Consider the following 26,618-nt stretch of genomic DNA (forward strand, 5'->3'; position numbering starts at 1 on the left):
TCATTCCACAAGATGAGAGGGAATAATTTAGTTACTGCATTGTCCCTTTATGGAATGGATTACCCATTTCCCATTTTCTGCTAGTAATAAAATTACAACTGCATTTAGGCTCAATCACATTACATAACCAATTCCAGATTTTTGTGTGTTTGTTTCTGGGAACATTCCTGGTATAATGCTGCATCAATTAGTGTCCAGTAAGGAAAACAGTATCCATTTTAGACAGTTTAAGAAGTGAGAGGTTTAATACAAAGAATTGGAGGTGAGGAGCTAGAAAAGCAATAGAGAAAAGAAAGGAGAGTTGAAGAAGCAAAGGAGTTGATATTGCTTAAAGTTCAAGGAGCTTTCCTTATCTGCCTGTAATTGCTGCTCTGATGCTGCTGATGGTGCTTTTGGAGCCATGCCATCACTGCTGAGAGAACCTACGTGACTTGATGCTGCTGAACCTGACATCTATGTAGCTGCCTGTGGTCACACTTATTTGCTCACTGCTTCTGCTTTACTGCCAGAGGCACTGCAATAAGAAGGAAGGAAGGGGAAAGAATGCAGGGAAGGAGGAAGGGGGCAGAGGAAGGAAGGAAGGGAGGTAGGAAGGAAGGAAGAAAGAGAGGGAGAAAGGAAGAAAGGGAGGGAGGGAGGAAGGAAGGAAAAAAGATAAAACCCCTTCTCTTTTGCAGTAGTCTTCTAATCTCCAAATGGCACAATCTGTTGGCAAAATCTAATAGGAAACCCAATTATTGCAAGAAGACCTTAAAACAGTTTTCTGGCTTCCAATCCTGGGGATAGAAAGAATAGCACCAAAGGTACATGTGAAGCTGAGGGACAACAGACAGTGTCTGGAATTGCAAAGAATCTTCAGGAGTTGTATGGACTCTTTCTGGCTGCCTAAGAGCTTGTATTGTTTTACAGATGTAGCTATCACTGGATTCAGTTGTCCCAACAGTTTTGCTTTCTACATGATATTACTAGTGATTTTTGTTTTATATGTGGGAAATAAACATTTTGTTATTTCGTTTTTGTGGTAACTGAAGCAATGAATTCATTATACATACTCTAGTTGGCTTTGTGGAATTCATTTTCCTATTGTAACCAATCACTACAAATCTTCAAATGACAGACTCTTTCACCATTTCAATCCCCGGAGTCATTTATTATGGCTGCAAATGAATAAATTGCTTGGGGCCCAATTCTGCTGGTGTTATGTTGAGAGATTTAGACTAGTCAATGTAAATCCCCTGCATGTTGTCAAAAAAAAAAAAAAGAGAGAGAAAAAGAATAGGAGAGAAAGAAAGAAAGAACGAAAGAAATGGATCCTGTTTTCTTTTAGCTCTTTGCACTGTTAGTCAAAACTAATTAAAATGCAGTGAATTACAAAAAAATAGTACCAAGTTGCTCTTTTGTAATGGAAAGTATGTAGCTGCCTATACAGAAGGATTTAAGCATGTGTGAGCCAAAAATTTAATATTAAACCACTCTGATATCCTTACTTTACTCTGAATTCATGATTACTGTGTGACAGGAAATTTTCTATTTTTTAGAGGATTTTACAAAGTGTAGAGTATGTTTGTTCTTTGACCCGCAAAATCCATAATCAATTGAAGAGGCAAAATGTACAAATAGAGGTAACAGTAATAAAATATAAAAATAGGTGATATTTCACAAGAACTGCGCAAGAACTTAATGTCCCCTCACCATTCAACTTTGCTTCTCCATCAAACCCCACTTTTGTAGGTATGACCTTTAAAGCCCACAGATAATATTGAGCATAAAGAAACCCATGTAGTGCAGAGAATCTTAGGCTATTTTATTGAATACATGTTGTGCTTCTCCTGGCTCTACTCAAAAAGTAAACTTTCCCCCACGTTTATAAAACCATGCTTTTTCCAAAGTTATTACATCTCTGAACCACACCTTCAATTCAGTTGTATTATTATCCATTGTATTATTTTGCTAGGACTGCCGTAGTAAAGTACAAAAAAAAAAAAAAAAAACCCCACAAATGGGTGGCTTAAAACAATGGAAATTTCTCCTCTCAGAGTTTGAAAGATAGAAGTCTGAAATCAAGGTGTCAACAGGGACATTCTGTCTAACAATAGTCATAGGGAAGAAGGCTTCTTTGTCTCTTGTAGACTCTGGTCTTTGCTGGCAATTCTTGCTATTTTTCGGCTTGTAGACACGTCATTTCAATTACACGGACTATCTTGTGTCATGTGTCTTCACTTTGTATTTTCCCTTCATGAAGGAATGTCCAAATTTCTGTCTCTGTGTTCAGATTTCCCCTTTTTATACAGACACCAGTCATATTGGATTAGGCCCAACCTAATGACCTCATTTTCACTTGATTGCTTCTGTAAAGAACCTATTTCCAAATAAAGTCAGATTTGGAGATAATGGGCGTTAGGACTTTGATGTATCATTTTGGAAGGACTACAATTCAACTCATAACAACCATCTTCCAAAATAAGTGTTCAGAACTATAATTTTCTCATGGTCTTTGGTATATTTGATTTACTATACTACCAATTAGGCAAAAAATATTCTAGATTCCTCCAGGTTCTACTTTTTTGGCACTTGCTATGGCACTAAAATTCAAGGTGTCCTTGACCCAGAACCATCATGTATTTGTAAAAATATTAAATTAGGTAACTGATACATAACAAGTAAGAGAGATAAATGTAATGTATTTATCTGTACTTTATGTAATAATGTGTTAACCATACTTCATCTTTAAAACCCATAAGCAAAACAAAAACAGAAAAACACTAAGCAAGAAGTCAAACTGCTGAAATGTTTTTTTTTTTTTGAGATGGTGTCCATCATAAAATTATGCACATAAAAAATAGGAGAACTGTTGTAAAGAAAGCATTAATGATCATGGTGGCTTGTGGCTAGAACACGAAGAGAAGAATCAAGGCAGATTTTAAAATCTTCTTACTCTGTAAGCTGGATATTCAGCAAATCTTACTCAAATTCTGATCATGCCCTTTGTAAGCACTCCTCCAAGTGAATGTTATTGATATTAAGTAGAAAGAAAGTCAAAAGTCAGTGAAATGAGCCCTCCCTCCCATCCATTACACCTGTTGTACCTGCCTCACTTATTACCAACCAACCACTGCTTACAAAAGTGTCTATGAAAAGGAGCTCCACCAAATTTTAGTCCACAGCCTCTTCCATGGAACAGTGGCAACAAGTAGGAAAGGTGAAGTACAATACATTTGTAAACCTAAATGTAACCACATCATTGAACAAACAGGATTTGTAACTTTATTTTTCAGCCTCACTTTTTCTAAATCTGCTCCATGGGTCAGCTTCTTTCCCTGCCCCTGTACGAAAACTCAGGCAGTCCTCTTGACTTTTCTGCTGATTCTGGGTTAATGAAAAGACAAAACAAAACAAAGCTATGGTCCCTTAAAGTTACAAAAACAATTTTCATTCGGAAATTAGAATGTATATCCTCTTATAATAACAAAATCACTACGTTTGATTAAAGTTAAATCTTTTTCCCCTCCTCCAGGCTGTTTTCAATGGGTAGAAACACCTTCAGTAAGAGATGTTGTGGGGGATGGAAAGGGGTAGGAGGGGAGCTAGCAGAGAAGACAATTCTTACTTTACTAATAAATTTGGGAGGGGCTTCACATTTAAATTTTAAAATTGTCTTTTCCTCTTATGAGATGCTTTTGTGGACTCCTCATATAAACTCTGCTCTTCCCCACCACTGGCTTCTGTCACCTGCAGATCTCTTGATGCTGGAAATGCCAGGGTTTTTTGGTTGTTTGTTTTTTGTTTTTTGTTTGTTTCTTCCTCAACCTCTGGGGCAGGGGCAGGGGTGATCCCCATAGCTTCTATCATTTGAGCAGCACGTGCTACTCCAGATGTATTTGGTCAAGACTCAAGAATACCCATGCTGGTTCTCTCAGTTTTAAGTTACCTTTGATCTAAAGGACAAATGGCATAACCTTTGCTCCAATAGACTGGAGAGGCAAGTTCTCCTAGGCCATCACCTGTCCCTGACCCATCATTCAGCAGCACCTATCACATTCCTTGACCTCAGGTGCAAGTCTGACCCCAGCCCTCACCCAACCTAAGCATAGAGGTACATCCCAAACTCCCTGAAGTGATCTCACCTGAAGCATCTCCCAACCAAACTTTAAGTGGGAGTCATTTCAAAGTGGGACTCATCACAGACCATAACTCAGGTCATACATACTTCTCTGGCACCTTCAGATCCTTCATACAGATAAGGAAATTCAGGCTGATATCACATATTCACACAAATTTACTCTAAAAAATACATATCTTTGTTTAATATCTCACTTGGGGATTTGCTATTGATTTTCCTTACTTCTTGGTGGAAACTTCCACCTTAATATCCTGTTATACTGCTATAGACTCTGTGCTATAGAAGCTGTAACAGTGGGAAAAGAAGACACAGGGACAGCGGCCAAGTAGTTGTTCAGCTTGTAGTCTCAGCGTGTCTGTTTTCTATTCCATCTTCAACTTCACGTGATTTCATGCTTTGCTGGGAATTCAAACTTCCCTCAAAATCTGCCCCATTTCTCCCTTTAAGGGAGAGCTCACAAGAGCGCATGTCTCTTGTGACAGAGGGAGAGCCCAAAGATGGCATACACTGTCCTCCCTCCCTGAGAGTATCCCAGCAGGCAGCACATGTGTGTCAAACCAGGTGCCTTCCCCTCAGCCTGATGCTCCAGAACAAGCAAATGGGCTTCTGCACAAAGTCAAAGTTGTGGAGCTCCTCCCTCGTCTGCTTCTCTGCTGGGCCCTGAGGCAGGTGAGTCCTCTGCTGGAACTCTTTTCTCACATTGCTGTATTGCCTTGTGGGTCTCCTGGACAGGAGCTAGATGTTTTGGGTGCTCTCAGGTGACAGTCTTTAAAGTCAGAGCGACCCAAAGTGGGGCACAAATGCTTTGCTTCTCAGGGAGAAGCTCCAAGTTTTGAGTGCCCTCATAACTATGGGCAGTCACCAGCAGGAGGGGGGTTATAGCCTCAGGCTGGCTTGTGTCCCAGCTCTCCTACCCACTTTCTTGTGAGTCTTTTCTCCTTTCTTCATTAATTAGAATCAGTCAGCCAGTTTCCAGCACCCACCTCCCTCCCCGCCCACCGCCCCCCCCCCAGTTGTTTCATATGGCGCTATAGATGCAGGGTATTCATGGAAAAGGTAAGTTCAGGATCCTGTAACATGCCATCTTTAACTAGAATCTATTAATATTGATTAGAATGTGGATATTTGCCTTATATATATTTGCCTTATAATATCTTGGACAGGGAGTCCTTTAATAAAGGACAACAGGGAGGCCCCCTTCTTTCTAAATTGAGATCCTTATTCTTTTCTTGACTGATTCTATTCTTATAATCACAGAAATTTAGTTTCTTTACACCCCCTATCCTCATATTTCCTGTATCTTACTATGTTTTGACCAAGTCAAGGCAGTGGGAATCATGATCTGGCAGAAGTGATCTTCCGCAGGTACAGACAATAATGGGGTACGTTTTTCATAGAGAATTTAAAAACAGAAATAAGACCAACTGAAAGTCAATCTGCTTTTTATTATTACTATGCACCAATAATTCTAAATAGTGCTGTTATTTGTTGTTGAATTGTATTCTCCCTCCCCCCACCCCACTCAAAAAGGTATGTTGAAGCCCTAATCCTCCATGCCTCAGAATGTGACTTTAATTGGAAATAGGATTGTTTCAGCTGTAGGTAATTAAGTTAAGGTGCGGTCATACTGGAATAGGGTGGGCCCTAATCCAATATGACTTAGGTCCTTTTAGGAGACACAAAACCGGGGGACAATACCATGTGAAGATGTAGGCAGAGATTGTAGTAATGCATTGATAAGCTAAGGAACAACAACAGGGAAGATGTTTCTTCACTAAAAGCTGGGAAAGAAGCATGGAACTGATTCTTCCTCAGAATACTCAGAAAGAATCGATCCTGCCAACACCTTTATTTCAGATTTTAGCCTCCAAAGCTGAGAGAAAATAAATTTCTGTTGTTTTAATCCACCCAATTTGTGGTACTTTCATATGACAGCACTAGGAAAATAACACAAATACTAATGATAAAGTACTCCTCCTCTGTCTCTTAAAATCACTAGTTGCATAACAAAACAAAATAGTAAGTATTAGTAAATATTTACAAATTGTTCAGCCAAATACACTTTATTTACAGGTCTAATAAAGTTATTTACTGCAGTGCAATAGACTTTCCTTCTGATTGAGACTTCACTTTGGATTTGGATAGAAAGGCCAAAGGAGGGGGAACTTGACAAGCAGGACACAGTGAGGAGACTAGTGGAAAGCCATGTCTGCCATGTGTTGGCAGTGCTTAAAAGAAGTGAGTGTGCTGACAGTATCTATTTATCATGATAGAAATGCCAGGGTGAAAATGCCCTGGCATTTTTATTATGATGTCCTGCCCTCAGTAACCACAGCCATTGTAAAAATACCTGTAGTTTGCCTTCAGAGCTAGTTTTTGGTCTACTTCATCCACTTCTGAACTTAACTTCCAATCCCAGCTTCCCACAAAATCCTGGATAAAATCGGGCTTGTGGTTTTTGTTTGTTTGCATGTTTGTTTTGCCTTAATTGACCACCTTTATGTCTAAGAATCTTTGAACATTCAGCAGTCAGTCTGGAATACCATAGAAAGATGGCAAGTGTGACCCAAAATGTCACATCAGGTCTTCTGAGACCAGAGAGATTTCTTTCCTAAATAACTTACCAAAACTGATATATTGCTGATTTGCAAAACTATCTAAACAGAACAACAACAGAGAATAAATTAACAATTTGTGTGTGTGTGTGTATGTGTGTGTGTGTGCGTTTGTGTATATTTTAAGTCTTTTATCCCAGGGCCCTGTTTTGACCAGAGAAACGTGTACCCCTTACTTCTTCCCACATTCAAAATACCTCAGATGGATATTATGCATTCCCAACCTGTCAGCTTTGGCTGAATTACAGAGTGCTCAATTATTCTCTAATTGAATAGCTGCCCAATGCAGGCCACGTAATGACTTCCTGATTATCTGCCTTTAAATGATGAATGAAATGAATATGTAACATTCTGTTCAAATATAGCATACTTAGCATGCCAAATGAAAACTGATTTTGTGCTCCTCTCTCTGAAAAACGTATATTTTATTGTAATTCAGTTCAATGGCTGTTGGGCTGCTTGTTTTCTAGTCATCAAGATAAACATTGAATGAGCTATCTAGAAGAACATTAGTCTTCATTTTTGCTTTCCAACAGATGCTAAAGGTGTTAAACATTGTTTAGATTATTTGGGTTCCTCTCTTTACATCATCTCATTGGGAAAAAATGAGGAAGGTCATATTTTTACGAACAGTTCTTATTGGCAATGTTCCAATACACATTGGCAAAAAAACAAATCTGTTATGATGAATGTGTTGCAAAGACAACAACATTAAAATATGAATAAATTATTTATTGGCTAGAGTGCTTTTTTATACAGCAGCAATTTACAGTATTAGTACCAAAAAGGAGTACATGATTTGAAACCTGATTGATTGCCTGGTGTATAATAATAGTAGTTTGCATGACCACAATAGTTCATTTTATTTTCTTTTTACATGATTTTAGCTTCAATAAACTAATGTTTTAGAAACCAACTCAAGAAACTCTATGAGCGAACTCATTGTATGTAATCTTAACTTTTAAGAGACAACTTTTCCCACTCACTAGAAACAGAAAGAAGAGGACACTCAGGCAAGTAAGGAGAGAACTATGGAGAGATGGGATGAAGGAAGGAATTTTGTTAACTCTTCTAATATATGGTTAATATTGCACAGTTAAATTTGTTCTTAGGCAGCATTCCTAGGAATGGTTTTATATATCCTGGATTGGCTTTCAATAAAATGCCGTTCAAGATAAGAGAATGTTCTCTAACAGCCTCTTGAAATTTCCCCTTAATTTTATTTTCGTAAGTGGAATTTCTTAATTAGAACAGAAAAAAAAAACCTTTTCACACTGATATTTATTTCAAGATGTCAAGATAATTGATTTAGTACTCTCCTTGGAATATATTTCTTTGTCTTATCTCTCTTCTTTTTCAGGTTCTTTTATTCTTTCTCCTTTTCTATATGTTCTGTTTTATTTCTAGTTATGAAAAATGAACTGGCAGCTCCATGGATAAATCCAGCCCACAAATGCTTTTGGTTTGGTCCATTAGCATTTTTAAAAACTTTGAATTTAATTTCAGCTTTTAACACAGGCAGGTTTCATATAAACACATGGCTATCCAGTTTCTCATTAAAATTCATTTCTTGGAATACAGGCCTGTAGGAGTTGCCTCCTTAGATGAGCCATACACTGTCTGGTTAGCCAAAATCCAGCCCATTTTTCTTATTTACATGGTAAAACTGTCACCCATAGACTTTTTTTTTTTATTCTTAAAAAAGTTTAATGTTTGTTTATTTTTGAGAGAGACAGAGACAGAGTGTGAGTGGGCAAGGGGCAGAGAGAGAAGGAGACACAGAATGCAAAGCAGGCTCCAGACTCTGAGCTGTTGGCAAAGAAACCAATGTGGGGCTCGAACTCACAAGTTGTGAGATCATGACCTGAGCTGAAGTCAAACACTCAACCAACTGAACCACCAAATGCCCCTATATTTTATTTTTTAAATGTTTATTTATTTGTTTTGGGGGAAGGAGGGGTAGAGAGAGTGAGAGAGAGAATCTCAAGTAGGCTCCAGGCTGTCAGCACAGAGTCTGATGTGGGGCTCAATCTTGTGAATCAGGAGATGATAAACTGAGCTGAAATCAAGAGTCAGACACTTAACTGACTGAGCCCCCCAGGCACCCCACACCCATAGGCTTTTTAAGTTTGCAACCTCTAGGACCTATTTCAAAATCCAGTCTTGGTCCAATTATATCCACCAAAGGGTGTGCTCAGCCAGGGACACACAGGACCATTGACTAAGTTTAAGAAAGTGATGTCAGATATTCTGCTTAAAATTATTTCTACCTTAAGAGAAAGAAATTGTGCTTTTCTAAGATTTAATATACCCATTGTCATGGTGCCCATTTTCATTGCATGTATCAGATAATGATGTGTTTTACCTCATGGGGTTTTTGGAGAATGGCTTACTTTCCACATCATGGAACAATGGACAGTAGCACCAACTTTTTTGGGCACTTTGAACATGGTATGATCTTAGGGTTTTATTAAAAATAAGAATCATTAAAAATAAGCGCCTGGGTGGCTTAGTCAGTTAAGCATCTGACTCTTGATTTTGTCTCAGGTCATGATTTCATGGGTTAGGAGTTTGAGCCCTGTGTTGGGCTCTGTGCTGACAGTGCAGAGCCTGCTTGGGATTCTCTCTCTCTTCTCTCTCTCTCTCTCTGCCTCTCCCTGTTGGCACTCTTTCTGTCTCAAAAAAAAAAAAAAGAAAAGAAAAGAAAAAAGTAAGAATTGTTTGATAAACTTCTAGGCAATGCACAGCTGGCATTAGAAGATGCCTGTAAAGAAATAGAGGTAATAAATAACATTAATAGTATGAATACAAGTGAACACGACAGAACGGCTGTACTCCTACCCCATTATAGTCTTTATCAGCCACGTTATGAGCTAAAACCATTATGATCTGATAAGGTCTGATAAGTTGTTGACTAAAAATGAATTTTTCAAAATAAAGGTAACATTTAACAGTCAGTGTGAAAGTGACTGTTTTTGTGTTATGAAGAAAACATTTTGAAACTGGATGCTTAAAAGCCCTTGTATTCCATTTTGAAAACTACAGTGTGTCACCTATAAGAAGAAAAATGTCTAAAATCAATCTTTTTGACACATATATGTATACATGTAACAACCTTAGCTGCAGAATCATTCAGGCTGTCTTAAGAGTCTCCCAAATAGGAAGCTTCGGTGCATTTTTAAGTCATTTATAAACTTTTAAAATGCATTCCTTGGGGCGCCTGGGTGGCTCAGTCAGTTGAGTCTCAGACTTGGTCATGATCTCATGGTTCATGAGTTCGAGCCCCACGTCGGGCTCTGTGCTGACAGCTCAGAGCCTGGAGCCTGCTTTGGATTCTGTGTTTCCCTCTCTCTCTGACCCTCCCCCATCCATGCTCTGTCTGTCTCTGTCTCAAAAATAAATAAACATTAAAAAATTTTTTTTAAATAAAATAAAAAATAAAATGCATTCCTTCCTGAGAATTTGTCATGTAATAGCAAAACCTTTCTTTCAATGGCAGATTGGATTAAAAAGATTTTATTATTGAAAAAATGATCCATAGTTTTATTTCTGATATTTGGATCTATATATATATATATATAAATACAAATATGTGATATAAAAAATAAAAGTATATAACTGTGTAGTATATGTACTAATATATATACACACACGTATGTCTGTATATATATACATATTTTTTAAATTATCTTTCTCCTAGCTATGACAGTTATGAAACCTAAAATTAGAATTAAAAAATATAACCAGATAGTTAAAGTGGTGTATTATACTTTCAAAACATAATCTTCAAAGCTAACAAAAATATTCAATTGGATTCTCCCTTAAAAAATGTATTGCTTTATTATATTGGTTATAAAGTGTCCATTTTAACATCTCTGAAGTTAGTGGTGTACCTTACATTTGATGGGCCTATGATAGTTAAATTGTCAGTTTTTTCCCATTTTAGTGATACCTGAAATTATAGAACATCTTACATTTAATGGAATATAATGCTAATAATTATGCAATTGTATTTAATAGGGAAAAATAAATTACGGGGGGAATAAACTGTGTATAATGAATATATAAATATAATTTATGAAATACTTTGATTTCATCTTTTCCTAAAAATACACTTTATTTCATTTTATAGGTTTTATAATGTATAAATATATTGCATAGTAAATATATAATTCAAAGATATTTACAGAATCATAAAAAATAGCTATTGATGGGAAATATAATCAGAAAAGTTAAGATCTACAACTCCAACCAGTGTTCCACATTATTTAATACTTTTTATCTTTTGGAAATCTGGCCAAGTGAGAAGAAAAAACAAAAAAAAAAAAAGGAAAAAAACTATAGTCAGAGAAAGGGAGGGACCTATGTTGCTTTTATGGGTTGAGTTTGCCTTTGTGGAAGACAACTTCACAGATAACACCAATGCTTTATTTCTTTTATTATTATTATTTTAGAGACAGCAAGTGTGAATGGGACAGGGAGGGGCAGAGGGAAAGAGAAAAAGAGAGACAATCTTAAGCAGCCTCCATGCTCAGCTTGGAGCTCCACAGTGGGGCTCAATTCCGGGATCGCAGGATCATTATCCAAGCCGAAATCAAGTCAGAGGCTCAACAGAGTCACCCAGGCGCCCCAGTGTTTTATTTCTTAAAACAGCTGTAGTTGTATGGATTTTCATTTTATTATTGTTCAGCCATGTATATATTATACATACTTTAATGTATAATATATTAATTAAAATTAATTTATTAATACAATATTATTTAACAGATATTGTAGTAAGCTTTTAACTCAAATATGGTATACCCTTTAAGATACAGTTGTTGCCATATCGTTTTTCCATGGTTTGTTAATTGCTTAATAGTACTGAGCACTGTTCTTTATACTAGCGTCATAGGGGTGGAAAATCCAGAATTCTCTTCTCTAAGAAGTTACATTCTAGTGTGAGACAAAAACAATGAGGATGACAACAAGGTCTTTTCATAATCGATAAAGGCTAAGAAGATAGAATCAGGGTAATGTGTTAGAATATATTGGCTTTAGGCTTCGATACTAGTTAGGGTGATGGTAGAAAACCAAATGTTACAGGGATTTCCAAAATGAGATTGATTGGTTCTCCAAAATATTTCCCCTATTTGTCCACTCCTATTCTTCTCCCAAGCCAGATAATCTGTGTCTTTGTTTTTTTTTTTTAAGTTTGTTTATTTATTTGGAGAGAGAGTGTGAGTGGGGGAGGGGCAGAGAGAGAGAATCCCAAGCAGGCTCTGCACTGTCATTGGGGAGACTGATGTGGGGCTTAAAATCACAAGCCAAACCATGAGAGCATGGTGTGAGCCAAAACTAACAGCCGGATGCTCAACTGACTGAGCCACCCAGGACCCCCGATAATCTGTGTCTTTAAAGTCAAAATCAGCCTTTTCCTTAATATCCCTGCTACCAGTACGTCTGCACCTACCATTGGTCCTTCTTCACCCAGAGCCTTTGAGTCAGGAGACTTAGGGTTTCAGGAACTTTGTTCCCTAATTGTCTTCAGACTCACAACCATCTGCCTTCTTAGCTGTGATTGGTGAGGTTCAGATGTAACATGTTCTATCAAAACAAATACATATTCTCACTGCATAAAACAGAGAAGAAGAATACATTTCCTCAAAGAGCCACGAGTTCCCTTTAAAGACACATCTTTGAGCCATTAAGAATTTGCTGGGTTCTTTAGACTCTACCTTTTGGATTTTCTAATACAGTAACTTCGACATACTGGGAATGAGACTGGGATAAACCAGCATTTGCTCTGACATTTTGGCACTGATGTTATTTTTTTGAAATGATTGCTAATACAAAATAAAGATATATAACTTTCAATCAACTAATTTCCCTTGACATCCTGTTTACTGTTGTGAGTCAGCACCCTGAATGGTGATGAGTTTTCTGTAGCATATTCCTGGAAGGAGAGGGCAAGTTAAAATTTTTCAGCCATAAGGTTTTCTGTTTCAAACTATGTCTTTTTTGTTTGTTTGCTTATCTTTCTTTATTTTCTTCTTTTCCTTTCCCTTCCCCTCGCCTCCCCTCCCCACCCTTTCCCTCTCTTCTCCTCCTTTCTCCTCTTTTCCCTTCCTTCCCCTTCCTTTCCCTTCCCTTCCCTTCCATTTCTTGGTGTTCCTGGCCTCTATGTATAGATAACAGATCTGTGGCTATAAACTTTTGTTTTGAGCAGACAAATCATCCTGTGTTATTTAGCAAAGCTAAAGAGTGAACAAAAAATGAAAATGTTTCTAAGCAATATCTATCTGTACACTTAAAGCTAAAACCTGAAGCTTCTATAATTCAAAACTATTAACTATAAGCTGAAATATCTATGTTGTATAACCACTAACACAATTTAAGGGACTTTGTTTCTATTTGTCAGTTCACAAACTCCTAAGAAATTTGTTGGTTCTGACAAGACGGTTATCTGGCCCAGGTGCATCCTGGTGTACATCCTAACTCTTCAGTCTGTTTTCTAACTCTGTCCCTGGAATCTGGATTTTGCCACCAGCAGAAGTTAGTGCCCTGGTTCTATCAATATGACAGCTCCTATCCATGCTAAGCTTCTTAGCGTTTCATTTGTATTGTTAGGAAAATCCATGGCCTCTAATGTTGTCCCTCCTCACCCTTTGTATCTAACACTCCAGTGATGTTCCACTTTTATAAGTATTAATAAGTTGGCTGGGACTTCCAAAGCTCTGAATCTGGTCCTTGCTTTTTGGATGAGATTTGTGATAATGCTGGTTGACTCCTCTTTTGCTTCTTCTTAAAAACATTAACAGAAAGGTATCTTGTAAAAGATAAACTAATTAGGTTAAGATGATGCAAATTTAAAAAATTAAAAAAAACTTCTATTTACATTAAAACAGCATTTAGTTACCAGCTTTTTAATATGCCATAATAATATCTACCTTGCTTAAGCTTCCATAACTCCATGCCCTACTAAGAGCTTTATATATAACAATGTATGATGTTATTATTATGTTGTGCGTGTGTGTGTGTGTGTGTGTGTGTGTGTGTGTGTGTGTGTATGTGATTTAATGCCTTATGTTATCATCCGAATATCTTTTTGGTAAAATAGAAACAATACCAATCTCCCAGGACTGTTGTCATAACACCTAGGTAACATTTGTTCAAAGTGCTTGGCACACGGGTAGTCCTTCAATAGGGCCACTATCACTGTGATTTTGATGTATTGCTATTTCTGTCATTCTTAGTTGATAGATAAGGGACCTATTTCACAGGAATTAACTTGCTTCAAAGAGTTCACCTAATATGACAAGGCTCAGATTTGAATCAAGGACTGAAAGCCTACTTTAACCATTTTCTTTCCACCTTCCACCAAGGCATTTTGATTTGTTTTGTGTTGTGTTGTTTTATTTTGTTTTACTGAATCCTGCGCCTATTTGATTAAAGTCTTTGCTTTACACATGCTTTGTTTCTTTCTGTTTTTTATTCCTCCATTCCACTGTTGTGTTTTTGTTTTGTTTTGTTTTGTTTTCTTGGCACCAGTGACTTTGTTTCTGTGCAGTGTCCCTCCTGGGGGACAGATGAAGTTAGGAAATAAGCTGCAAAGCATTCCCTTTTCACACTTGCCTCATGTCTTACCTCTTGTGCTTGCTTTAGATCTTTGCATTGATTTTCCCTATTATATATGTCAAAATGCATGTTTTGTTACATTGCAACTGTGGAGAATATTCTCTTACAGTTCTGTTAAACATGTAAAAAATATTTTATTATTGTTTCTTTCATGTTTATCAATAAAACTTTAAAATTAAATAACATTATCACAAGTGCCAGAGGACTCAGGGCCAGGACCATGGTGAAGCAAATGTGGTGCCTGGGGTGCAAAATTTAAGGAGGCCCTTTATCTTAGTTTCGCACAGATGTAGACTCAACACCTCTAAGTGATATCTTCTTAAAACTGGCATCATTGGAGCTTCACCTCCTTTACCTAAGCCAGAGCTCTAGGAGTATCTAGATATTCTTAGAATCACCCATTTCCTTAAGCTATTCCTGCATTGAGAAAGAAGACACTTTGTTATTTTGGCTTTTTCATAATAATGGGTTTAACTTCTAGCTCTCTTGGAATTTGCTGTGGCATGAGAACAAGTTTAAAACCAGACAGCGTTCTACGAAAGGCCAGGTGTTCAAAGTATAATAAACAGCTCCCTAAAGATGAGAAAATGAATATTTAACTAGATGACTACATTTGATTTCCTTCATTCATTTTTTATAATTTCACTGAAAACCTTCTTGATGGAAATCACATTGACAGGATTTTAATATCTTCTGGTAAATGAGACCTGTCATTCTAATAGGTATATTTCTTTACAGTACTATCTGGTAAACTTTGGTGGCCAGTAATTTGCTGGATAGTCAAGACATAGGGAATTTTATGCAGATTGTACATCATGAGTATAACATTTGTCCTGAGAGGTTGATAGTTATGATGTAACTAGTAACATCAATTAGGTCCTGTTTAGAAAGAGACTGATTTTTTCTTAACATAGGAAGAAAAGAAAAATAACCATCTATGGAAGATTTAAATACTTAATTATTTGTATTTTCTTTTCAAAGGCAAAGAGAACTATCCTGTCCATCAAAACAGAGTTTAATGCAGAGGGTTTTAGTTTCCTTCTTAGAAACTAGGCCCAAGAAACATGTACTAAAAGTTAGCAGTTAATATAGTTACCTTGTAAATAGAGGCCAAAACGTCTGCCTCTACATTTCCACTGTGTTTATCTTATGATTGTAGTTCCAGAAATTCTAATGTAGTGAGAAACAGGTTAGAGCTTCAATATCAGATTTTGCTAAGTAAGTATTTTCCAATTATCACAAATGACAGTTTTCATCTGATTGCCTATCAGAACTCAGAGAAAAGTCCCAAAGCAATGCAAAAGGCTGATCAAATCATCAGGTTTCTCTACACTTGTATGTATTCCTAAATATTGCCTTGTCACCTTCATTCTCATGCTTACACTTGGAGGAGGCCCAAATGCAATTTTATTGCGGTTACTGTTTTTAACTTGTGCTACCAGCATTAAAGGAGATTTGCAGGTGTGTTATTGTTGTTTGTTGTAAATTCTCTAAGATTCTCATGGAAGAATGAACCTAATATAAAGACATACCCATGGGAAAGCTATACAATATAAGATGTCCTGTTTTGTAACTTTCATAATGCTTTCCCATGTCGTTTCCCTGAGCTGAATTAAGTCCAAACCTAAGACATATAATGACCTTCTAATAAACTCTATAAATAAATGTAATATATACAATAACACAACAGAAAGACAAATAGTTCATGTGACCTTTGGGAAGAAAGCAAAAACATTAAAAGCTAGAGTTCTTTTTTTTCCTATAAGTTTTCCTTTATTTTAAAACATTTATTTGAATTTTTTGTTTGTTTTTTACTTTCCATATCATGTTTGTTAATGGTTATAGTGACAGGCATTGCATTTCAGAATCTACTCAAATCCTCATGGAAGCAGCAACTGAGACTGAAGAAAAACTGGTTCTATCAGGTTAATCTAGGATTTCCAAACGGAGTTTAGATCAAAAAAGAAACCCAAGATTTCCCAGTGAATGGGGATCTTGGTTTTATTCACATAAAGCTCTTCCATCACCCACTCCAGCATGATGCTTCTGAAATGCAGAAACCTGTCACTTGTGAGATAAACCCACTAATCCACCTCTGTCCTTGGCATTCACTGTGTTCAGTGGGCAGATCTTTTTGGTGTGGATATTCCCTATCACTTATTCTCAGCACTACCTTTGTGTCATAAGCTGATAGCTTTAACTGATGCTTTTCTTGTCTTCCAGATTCAACGAAGACATCCAGACGGCTCTGTGTGGTGTTTTGAGAGCAGCCCCTGTTGAAGCTCTTCTGTAGGTAATCCCTAGGAATGACAACACATGTGTCACATACCAAAAGAGTTGCTACTCTGTTCACCCCATCAAAGCATTTGTGAATTCTGGTTCCTAAGTGAATATGCAAATCAACAGTAGCTTCATTTGATATTTTTCTTGCTCTTAGTCAGATTCTAACCTTTCCTGTTGTTCATGTACATGAAAAAGAAAAATGCATGCATTTATCAAAAAACAAAACAAAACAGAAAAAAAACCAGAAACAAAAACAAAAATCCCTGCTCCTCTGTCCTTTGAGGCTGGGTTAGTTATCTAGAGCCCTCATTACACTCTCATTTACCACATAACATAATTCCCCTACTTGTGGGTTTCATCTCTAGGACAAAAGCTTTTTGCTGGTAAAGACGATAACCATTTTTAACCTCAAGACCTGGAGTGTAGGTGCTTCAAGAAAGTTATTTAAATGATTGGATGAGGTCATGATAACAGAAAACTTTTAAAAAATTGTACCTATATCCATACATAGACGTAGGTAAAAAAAAAAATCTATCCTCTACAACTCCATCATGTTTCAGTTTTGTGTATTCATATTTTTCACTAGTGTGGTCTCACTTTTCAATCTAAGTAACTGTCCTGACTTGGCTATTTTATTAAATGAACACATGGAATTGTGCTATTTTCCTTGGTTGGGCGTGTTACACCTTCACACTGGAGAAAAAAAATGTCCATGCTGGAGGAAGATTTGATGTGTTCTAATGAGGCTCACTGTCTCCAAGCTGGTGGTTCTCACCCTAAGAGCTCTTCTTGTCACCCGGTGTGACTCCATCTAAGTGTCAGCCATTGGTGAATGAGATTTTGGAAAAGTTCCAAGCTGCAGTTAATTATGTGCCTTTTTCAAAACTTGACTTTATTGTCTTCATGGGGGCCTTCTCTCTATTTAGTAAGTGGCTTGTTTTGCTTTTTTGCACATCTAATCTTACTTACAGTTTTCTTCCAAAAATAGAAACACAATATAGTACTGAGGCAAAATGCACATTGCATTAATTTATGCAAAGGTTTAAAAAGGCAGTGAGATAACATATGTAACAGCGCTCTAAAAACAACAAAGACTCAGACAACTAAATGGAATTTATCATTTTTATTATCATGCATTTACTTTTGAAAAAATACATGGGTATGTCTGACTTTTGAACTTGTGACATGAGACATTTCGGTATTTTTTTGTGGAGTTTTGATGGGCTTTTCTGTTGTTGTTTTTTTTTTCTTTTAATACAAGATGGGTTGTATGTTTGTATGCTTTCTAGAGATTTGCAGTTTTTTGAGTGGTTTTTTTTTTTTTTTTTTTGGCTTTTCAGTTTATTCCTTTTACTTTGGTTTTGCTTGTTCATGCCTATAGAGAATAAACTTTATGATAAAGCTGATACATCAACTCTAAAAATGACAAGTCTGTGGGATTTAGAGGGGGGGGGGTTAGAAAAAGAACAAGCTGAGGAAAATTAAATAGTTCCCAAAGAGCATTTTACTTTCTGAGGTATAATCCCAAAGAAAATCGCTATAATGTAAAAGACTCGGAATAAGAACTCTTAATATTAGGTTCATGTAAACTATGGTCAAAGGAGCTAAGAAATTGATGACCCACAGACAAAATTGGCTGCTGTGTTTAAGACATTTCATGGGTGTATTCTGAAGTAGAGTCTTCAGTTGGTTAGGTACTTGGGCCATCTGGGTATTATTGATCTATTGAAGACAAAGAGGAAAATGTTCTGATCGGTATGCTAAGAAGAGTTTGCTTCCTAGGGAAGGCAGGCAGTTTCATGCTTCCTAACTTTTCATTGCAATTGTGAAGCCCACCTAGGAAGACAGAGGTTTGAATTATTAAAGAAACTGAGTTTTCTAGCCTTGAAGCAGAATTTTTAATATTCTGCAAATTTTATAACATTTTGTTTGGAAATATACATTTCCCCTCATGTTTAGAGACAGACAGAAAGAAAATTCACTCAGGAGTGAGAAAAGTTAACCATGGCATTGAAATTCAGTTGATTGTATTTAGGTGTAACTTGGGTTTTAGACACTTAAGGATTGGTGATTTAGAATTTGAACAGTTGGCCTGCTGTTATTATGTTTATCTCAGAATAATCTGTGGGGAAAGTTAATGTTTTTGTTAATATTTTAAAATCTTTTTTATCTACATAAGCTGGTCTAATAATAATTAAATTTTCAACTCATACATGAAGCTTTTTCCTTAAAACATCATATTTTTTGTATTATGACATGAATTAAATCTTTTTTAAACATAAGATAAAAGCACAGCAGGCAGCATAGATGAATAAATGTTTTACTTTCTTCTAAGGGGGAGGGTTGTAGAATAATACCAGCTTGAGATGAATTGTCTTTACAATTTCTCTAAATGTAAAATCCTGGAAACCTCTTTAACATCTTCAAATTACAGTTTCCCAGTCTGTAAAATGGGAATTATAAAAGAATCCATCTATGAGCTTGTTACCAAGATTAAATTGGAAAACATGAAACAGTGTCTGAAATATAATAAATGTCCTAAGTACGCTGGATATTCATTTTATTCCAGTAGCTCTATGGATACAGTGAAATAAGGTAGAAATTTGTTTGACTCCAATGCTATGGTCCCTTCACAGTTAGTAAAATATCTCCAAAGTAAAATCTTTTTTGTGATGGCAAATGTGTAAATATATTTTGATCCCATTTTTCTTTGGGTTGGAAATCAGGCGTGTCAGTACATAACTTCCAAGAGAGGTAGAGGTGTGACAAGGTCTTCGTCCTGCTTTGACCAAAGTGCTCATTAGTGCCTGCTAATGAGAGAAGTTTAGGTCAGAAGCCAAAGAGAGTACACACTCATGGTGAGAAATGGGAGAGGTCAAGAGGCCAAGGTCAAAAATCAGGGATCCAGGTTACATCCTGAGAGTGGATAACCCAGTGTAGAGAATCAGGTGGACACAAGCAGAAGATGTACTCACTTGGAGAAGAGAAATGAGCACAAATTTTCATATCTGGATTGATTTAGAGCAGTTCATTCCTTGACATCAATCAGAATAGCATTAGAAGATTTTCCTCTGGAGTTGAGGCAAAAAAATTAATCTAAAGCATAATATTTTTTTGATACCAGATAATAGAAGAATATTGCTTTCAAAGCAGTATGCCTATATAAAATGAAAATATTTGCCTGATGGAATGGGAATTAGGGATAGGATTGTTACAAGATATAGATCAAATCAGAGGATCCTGTTTAAAAATAGGTTTTCTTTGGTCTACCCATGATGCTTGTAAGCCATATACAAACAAATGCCTCAGTTCATGTTTGGGTTTGATTCATTCATTTGTTTGTTTGTTAGAAAACATGATGGTACCATAATCTTTATCTGGCAAATATTTCTCTTTTACCTCAGTATGTGGACATGTTTGTTCTGCTTTATTTCATTTTCCCCTTGCAGCCAAGACAAAGAGATACTTTCTCTATTTACAGAGCCATGTGATCATTGGTATTGTGTGTATTTTCATGCTATTATACTTGTCGCTCTGCAATGCAGTCTGTTTCCACCAAACATTCAGAAAGGTCTTTGTAAAACATACACCCAAAGATGTTATTCCTGTGCTTTAGATCCTTTATGCACTTCCTTATGGAGTTGGAAGACTTTGTAAACTCTTTATCTAGACCTAAACGGCCCGGTATACTTTTTCATGCTTAACTCTCTGGCCCCATGATGTACTTCTCTCCTGCTTGCTCACCCCTCTCCAATCAACAGGAGCCTCGCATTCTTCCTGGAGCATCCAAGCCCTTCCTTAGCCTGAGATCTCTGTGTCTGGCTACTCTTAACTATGCTTTCCAAAGTGTACTTGTTCTTATCTTTTCTTCATGTTTCAGCTCAGATATTGCCCAATTTTAGAGAGGGCTTTTTTTAACCAACTTGTGTTATTTTGTCATTGCTCCATTGTTGTCTTTGCAACGTTTATCACAATCTATTATTTTTGTTTACTGATTAAATTATTATGGTTTCCTTTGACCCCCATAGCATGTATACTTCATAAGATTAAAGGCTTTTTTCTGTTGTGATTGTGACTCTGTCTCCCAGAACCAGAAAGAAATGCTTAGCAGTTGGTAGGGGCTCAATGATTTTTTTTTTTAAAGAAATAAATGAGTACATTATACACTTATTATGTTGTCACTACCATAGTTGATAATCTTTCTTCGTGCTTTGAGTTATACAGTGTTTATTGAGGACTTATCACTTTAAAGGAACTTAAAACTTGGGGACAGATTAATAAAGGCGTGTTTCCTTCCCTCTATGATAGGGCTAACACATACGTTGTTGCTCCTTGCCTTAGTGAATTCCTGGAGTGCTATGTGTAGACACATTCGAAAGCTGTGTCTCAACTCATGAAAGGATGACAGCAACACAGAAGAAGGAAGAAGAAATACTCATATCATACATTTGCCATTTTTGCTTAACTAACAGAACAGGCACATTTTCAAAATACTGTTCTTGTGGGGAAAAATGGCTTTCTGTAAGTCTCTCTTAGGCGCTATCCCACCTTTAGCCATAGGACTTTTTTACATAGACAAATCACTCTGCTTCCCCACCTCCACCCCTCTCCCCTTCTGCTCTCTCCTGGTGGCTCCTTTAACTGGTGGTCCATCCTTCATGTTGTAGCCACTGGCTCTTCTTCACAGCTTCATCCTCTGACTATCTCTCTACCCTCCCCAGACCGGGCTAATTCTTCTGCCCTGCACTTCTGGTAGCTCTCTAGAATTCACTTTTTAACACTTAGCACTATTGTCATTGTAATGGATTAATGTCATTAGTGGATTAATGTCTGTCTCTCCAGCTGGACTGTGAACTCCATGAGGACAAGTCTGTCTTTGTTTTGCTTGCTATTCTCAATACCAATTACAAGGGATTACACTGTGGTTTTCTTAGAAGTTCCCCGTTGATATAATATGATGCTAATTCCAAAGCACTAAATCTAATAAGACATAATTTTTTTTTAACATTTCCTTTAATGATTCTGTTACATTCTCACTGCTGTGGCTTTGTGCTTGTCTCTCAAGATGATGATTTTATCAAGTAAGCAATTTTAAAATGCACAACACTTGAGGCAACTGGGTGGCTCAGTCAGTTAAGTGTCTGACTGCAGCACAAGTCATGATCTTGTGGTTTGTGGGTTCGAGCCCCACATCGAGCTCTGTGCTGACAGCTCAGAGTCTGGAGACTGCTTCGGATTCTGTGTCTCCCTCTCTCTCTGTCCCTCCTCCACTCACACTCTGTCTCTCTCAAAAATCAATAGACATTAAAGTTTTTTTTTAAAGCAAAACAGTAAATAATTATGAAACTGGGAAAACTACAACAATAAATAGATATTTTATCACATGGCAACAAGTAGAAACTTTCTGGGCCTAACCAACATCATCTCTTTCAAAACATTTTTTTTTTTAATGTTTATTTATTTTTGAGAGAGACAGAGACGGAATGCAAGTGCGTTAGGGGCAGAGAGAGAGGGAGACACAGAATGCAAAGCAGGGTCCAGGCTCTAAGCTGTCAGCTCAGAGCCCGACACAGGGCTCGAACTCACGAGCCATGAGTTCATGACCTGAGCCGAAGACGGACGCTCAACCAACTGAGCCACCCGAGCTCCCCATCATCACCTCTTTCATTTAGCATCATCCAACTACTTTCGCCTGCATTATTCACTTCCTGTTCCAGATGTCTTTCACATCTTATGTTATGGAGATTGGCAATTAAAATTTTCTCTATCCACTTAGCAAATCCAGTGTGAACAGCCATTTTCTTTCTCAGGCTGCCTGCGTCTTCTCTCTCCCAACTGTTGTAAGCATAAAACATCTTTTTGTATTGGCGGAATGATTTGCTTCACTTATCAGCTGATTTCACTCACTTAAAAAAAAAAAAAAGTCTCCAAAAGCCCCTCCCTACTTTTTAAAAAGCACTGAAGACGTGAAATGAAGAAAATACTTATACTTTCAGAGCCAGCTACTTACGTTTATAACCTTGAGGTTGTCTTTGATCCTAAATCAGGTTTTAATTACCATTGTAGTTACATTGGTGAAAAAACGATTCTATTATTTCCTGAACACAGCAAGGATATGTCCAATACTATCTCATGAGTACAGTTATTTTAAGGCTTTTATTACTAATTATAGTTGGTTTATTATAATTCATTGTTCACTGGCCTTCTAGGCTATTTACTTAAGGTTCTATTCAGCATTACAGCTGCTGCTGCAGCTGCTACTCCTCTGAGATTCTCTGACTTCATGAGAGTAATAGGACTCCTATTTGGAAGAGGGTGTAATTGGGCTCAAGGGAGATACTTAACTTGGTGTCCCCTGGAATGTGCTACAAGAGGGTGCATTTATTCCCAATTTCAAGAAGAGGTTAAGAATCTGGAGAATAGTAGATGAGCCCTTTAACCATTACAACTGACATAAGCAACAATGGAACTGTTCATGTCTCTATCTCCTTATTCAGCTAACCTTCTATAGCCTTTTTTTCCCCCTTTGTATTAGATTACCACTTTGTAAATTTTCTTGATTGCTCAATCCCCAATCCAGCCTTATTTTGTCTTTTGTAAACGATAGTTTGTTTGTTTTTTAGGCTCTTATGCAATTTATTTATTTCACAGACATTACTGAACGCCTACTTTGCACCTTGAACAAATTTAGCAACTGATGCAGACATTCTATAGCAAGCAGATACAAAGACAGTGATTCTACCTCTTCGTGTTAACTGGAAGAATCTCCACTCTGGCTATTGGGTACTTTGATAAGTTGGCTGCATGAAAGTTTGCAACAACATTCTGATGGCAGGATTGCCTTATTTTCTAATTGAATCAAGTAACAGAAACTTTCATTAAGTTTGAAATGGAGAGAAGGGCAAGAGAGAATGTAAGGTGTCATGGACTAAATATATTTCTCTAAATGTATTAGCTAGGAGTTTGACCAGATTCTTTCTTTTTTACCCTGTTTAGGCAAGGGCAGACATTTAGCCACCCATATATTTTAAACTTTACTCTTTTCATTAGTGAAAAATATATTTTTATACAGTTAATTCCAGTTAACAAATCCTTTAGTGAAGATTTAGACTGGAATATTTAAAATATGTGTCTTAGCCACCTGTAGATCTCTGATTGAAATTTTCAAATGCTATCTAGCCTCCACTGGACTATGCATTTCTGATTAGAGGAGATCAAATGTAAACTAATGTTTCCAAGAGAGTTAATTCAGTGCAGAGGCCATTATATCCTACTGTCTCTACTGAAGTATTTTAAAATAAACTACAGATAACATAAAAGAAAGATTGTCATCTTGCTCCCTGCATGAATACTTGCTGAGTTACAGAATCAGTAGTCTTGCCACAGGGCTGCAACGGGAGCAGCGCCAAGAGGAGCGAGCGAGATCTGGGAGAGCACACCAAGTGTGAAAACCATGTACTAGTAAGGGCTACCAACAGCAGTCATAGGAGAACAAACCAGAATAGGATATGAAACATCTCCCTACCTGATTCAACTGGCTTAGTCCACTAAAATCCACCCTGATATCTCTTTCCTCCCTTCTTAACTTTAACCCTGTGCAGCTAGAAATAGAAGAGGATAGGAGGAGGGCAAAAGCAAAAATACACAACCCACAACAAACACAATTTGCCTTCTTCTTCCAACCTGACCCTGCTTCAGGACGCTAAGTTTGAGGTTTGCTTGGTGACAGAGAGAAGGAGATCAGGGTTCAACTGGATGATACCACAGATATAAACTGGTCTGAAATAAGCCTGTGAACTTTAAGGTGTTTATTTTGTTGTACTGAAATATGCATAAAATATACGTAACAAGAAATTTACCATTTTAACCATTTTAAAGTGCATAGTTCATTGGCCGTGAATAGATTTCCATTGTTGTGCAGTCACCACCACCAGCCATCTCCAGAACTTTCACATCTTTCCAAACAAACTGTGTGCTCATTAAATACTAACTACTCATTACCCTCATCTATTTTCTGTCCCTATGAATTTGACTAAGTTCCTCATGTAAGTGCAATCAAACAGTATTTGTCCCTTTATGTCTGGCTTATTTCACTGAGCGCTATGTCTTCGAGGTTAATACAAGTTGTAGCATGGGTCAGAATTTCCTTTCTTTTGAATAATATTCCATGTTTCTGTGTCTCTGTGTGTGTGTGTGTGTTTGTACCACATTGTGTTTACCCAGTCATCTGTTTATGGATACTTGAATTGTTTCCACATTTTGGCTATTGTGTTTAATGCTACTGTAAACATGGATGTATAAATATCTGATTGGGTCCCTAATTTCAGTTCTTTTCAGTCCATACCTCAAAGTGGAATTGCTGGATTATAAAGTAATTTTATTTAATTTTTTTTAAGAATTGCTTTGAAGAATTTCAAAGCATTTCAAAAATACTGTTTTCCACAGAGGCTGCTCTATTTTACATTCCCAACACCAAAGTACAGGATGAGTTCCAACTTCTTCACGTTCTTGTCAACACTTACTATATTCTGCGTGTACATGCATGCGTGTGTGTGTGTGTGTGTGTGTGTGTATGTACTGTTTTTGTTTGTTTTTGTTTCTGTTTTGACAGTAGCCATCCCAGTGGGTCTAAATTGATATCTCATTGTGGTTTTGACTTGCATTTTCCTACTGATCAATGATGTCGACCATCTTTTTGTGTGTTCATTAGCTATTTCTGTATCTTCTTTAGGGAAGTGGACATTTAAGTACTTTGCCCTTTTTTTTTTTTAATTTGATTTTTTTGTTGTTGAGTTCCAAGACTTCTTCATGTAGTCTGGATTTTAATCCCTTTTTGGATATATGATTTGCAACATTTTCTACCATACTGTGGATTGTCTTTTCATTTTGCTGATAGTGTCCTTTTCTACACAAAAGTCTTTAATTTTGATGAAATCCAATTTGCGTAAATTTTTTTGTTGTTGTTGTTGCTTATGCTGTTGGTATCCTACCCATGAAACCATTTGCAAATCTAGTGTCATGAAATTTTCCCCTTAGGTTTCTAAGATATTAATAGTTTGCTTTTATATTTAGGCTTTTCATCCATTTTTAGTTAATATTTGTATATGGTATAAGATAAAGATCCAACTTTATATTTTTGCTTATGTATATGCAGCTTCCCAACATTGTTTGTTGAAAGACTATCTTTTCCCTATTGAATGGTCTTGGCACCCTTGTTGGAAATCAGGTAACCATAAATGTGAGGATTTATTTCTGAGCTCTCACTTCTATTCCACTGGTCTACATATCAGTCTTTATGCCAGCACCACACTATTTTGTTACTTACTTTTTAGTATACAACTAAAAAGAACAATTATGTAATTTACCCAAGATACCTGAAACGCAATGGGATAATGGGAAGAGGGCATTGGGCACTATGGTTAGAGGCAGTGATCTGAAAAAATAAAAAGTTGTTTTAAAAACTAAAAATTAATACCCCAACAGGTTGAAACTATTTGTATTGGTGGGCTTCTCTACTTTGAAACTACAAATCAAACAAGCATAAACCTTAAGGTTAGGTTGGATGATCATTGACTGTTCTAAGCTACACTGACTCAGGTGTGGTGACTTGACTCCATGTGTCTCTCTCATCCTTCTCTTAAGACCAGAAGCCTAAGTGTGATCTTCTCATGGGTTTTCCAGAACCATAAAAGGGCAAATAGAACAAAGGAGCCTCTTAAGGCATTAGGCTTAGAACCATCACACTGCCATTTCTGCCTCGTTCTGTTGGCCACAGCTTATCTCATGGCTGGACCCATTGCTAGGGGTAGAAGAATATGCTCTTTTAACTGGAAGAGTGAAAAGTAAGTCATATGGGAAAGGAGTGTACTTAAGTCACTTAGACAAAAGTCCTTGATAGTTTTAAAGTAAAAAATTAACTTCTTTTGTTAATTTTTATTATTATTTATGTTATTATTTATATTTCACTTATGACTTTCTTTTAT

At 36.8% G+C, this 26,618-nt stretch overlaps 1 protein-coding gene across 2 annotated transcripts in view; it reads left to right on the plus strand.

Annotated features, from left to right (window-relative positions):
- Nucleotides 1-26,618, plus strand: part of TENM2 (teneurin transmembrane protein 2) — a 1,969,530-nt gene that overhangs the window by 377,753 nt on the left and 1,565,159 nt on the right. For both annotated transcript variants that reach the window (XM_040444168.1, XM_040444170.1), the window contains exon 3: nucleotides 16,576-16,641. The gene's annotated coding sequence lies outside the window, so the exon portion shown is untranslated. The remainder of the gene's footprint in view (nucleotides 1-16,575; nucleotides 16,642-26,618) is intronic.

The sequence above is a fragment of the Herpailurus yagouaroundi genome, unplaced genomic scaffold (assembly GCF_014898765.1).
Source record: "Herpailurus yagouaroundi ecotype Mexico unplaced genomic scaffold, PumYag 29, whole genome shotgun sequence".
NCBI lineage: Eukaryota > Metazoa > Chordata > Mammalia > Carnivora > Felidae > Herpailurus > Herpailurus yagouaroundi.